Source organism: Oreochromis niloticus, unplaced genomic scaffold (assembly GCF_001858045.2).
Source record: "Oreochromis niloticus isolate F11D_XX unplaced genomic scaffold, O_niloticus_UMD_NMBU tig00008001_pilon, whole genome shotgun sequence".
NCBI lineage: Eukaryota > Metazoa > Chordata > Actinopteri > Cichliformes > Cichlidae > Oreochromis > Oreochromis niloticus.
Genome location: NW_020328899.1, coordinates 15,360 through 16,797, shown reverse-complemented (window position 1 = coordinate 16,797; position 1,438 = coordinate 15,360). Strand labels below are relative to the sequence as shown.

At 42.4% G+C, this 1,438-nt stretch overlaps 1 long non-coding RNA gene across 1 annotated transcript; it reads right to left on the bottom strand.

The window, feature by feature from the left end:
* Positions 1-302: 302 nt before the first annotated feature.
* Positions 303-1,234, bottom strand: LOC109198924 (uncharacterized). Its single transcript, XR_002059467.2, has 3 exons — positions 1,173-1,234; positions 580-727; positions 303-431 (listed from the first exon to the last, which is right to left on the bottom strand). It is a non-coding gene; the product is annotated as an uncharacterized LOC109198924 (long non-coding RNA).
* Between the last annotated feature and the right edge of the window lie 204 nt (positions 1,235-1,438).

Genomic DNA, 1,438 nt, shown 5'->3' with positions numbered 1-1,438 from the left:
AGCTGTAGGGAGGCTTTATCTTGTGTACAGCATCTCTCCTGAGCAGGAAGCTCTGCCAGCCCAGCTGGCTCTGAGCCAGACGTTATAGTACGAGTGGACCAAGATGATGGTGCTTCCCATCACACTCCACTCGCCAAATACAGTCTCTGATACACCATAGCACACACGCACACCGCAACCTGGTGAGGTAACAAATCACTGACAGTGAGGCAGAGACAGTGCTGATGCATTACATGACAGTGTCTGTTTACAGTCAGAACTTAGCAAAGAGTTGTGTGTGTGTGTGGTGTGTGTGTGAGACACATAGCAGAAACTCCAGCAATCTGTAGCTCCCATTTACACAATATATGACTTCATCCATGTTCTACACTGGAGCTTTACGAAACTCCTCCACCATGAAGAGAACAACAGATCAACAGAGTGCCAAGCACCTGGCGGTAGAGTGTTTCAGAGTTATTATGGAATTAAAAACAAGCAAATATACATGTTTAATTATTATTGGGCTGAACTGTTTGGGTAGAGCAAGTTTAAACTATTTAATTTAACGTTTTTGCACACTGCGATGCGGTTGTGTGTTACCTGGAGAGAGGTGAGGATTGAGGAGGAGATGATGATGAGAAGCCAGAAGTCCATGTGGAAGAACTGGCAGATCATATAAGCCATGTACGCTGGAAAGATCAGCAGGAAGAGACAGAGAGAAACTGCACGGAAGTGCTTCCACAAACTCCTACGGGACGGCAGCAAAACCAGCATATGAGAAAGCAGGCAGGTTGATAGCAGGCTTTGCAAACACACTTTCAGTCAGATTGATGTCAAAAAGACAAACTGCCTGTTTAGGAATGAAGAAAGAAGGACAGTACACCGTAGTATTACTTAATTTATGATGTTAGCATGAGTTGTACTGATGACCATAGATAATGAATTCTGTGATAATTAACTAACTGCCCATAGTTATTAATAGTTGTTTATGATCAGTAAAAATAAAACAAACAGTGGGACACAGAGTTTTCTTAAAAATAAACACATGAAAAAGTCTTTGGTATATTATCTTAGTTGCCTCTAGATGCTCCCAGGGCTAGGACTATAGGATCAGCTATCTCCAGCATGGACTGCAGGATGGAAGCAGCAACAATAAAGAGGACGATAGAGAGGAGGAAGGCTCTGTGGATGACCTGCAGCTCAATGAGGCCAGTTTGGACAGCAAGGATTAGCAAGGTGATAGCTTCAGTCATCCCCTGCACAGAGAGGAAACACATTAGAGTTGACACACCACACAATTATATGCCTTGGCTTTGCATTCAAGTTGGAAATCATATACACGTTTATCCAGACTTGACCTTTGGGTATACAATGTCAATTATTTTATCCTATTAGACAGTTGTGTGAAATGCAGACATCCTTAAAGAATAGTTCTAGATATGTGTTTCCACACAAAGAG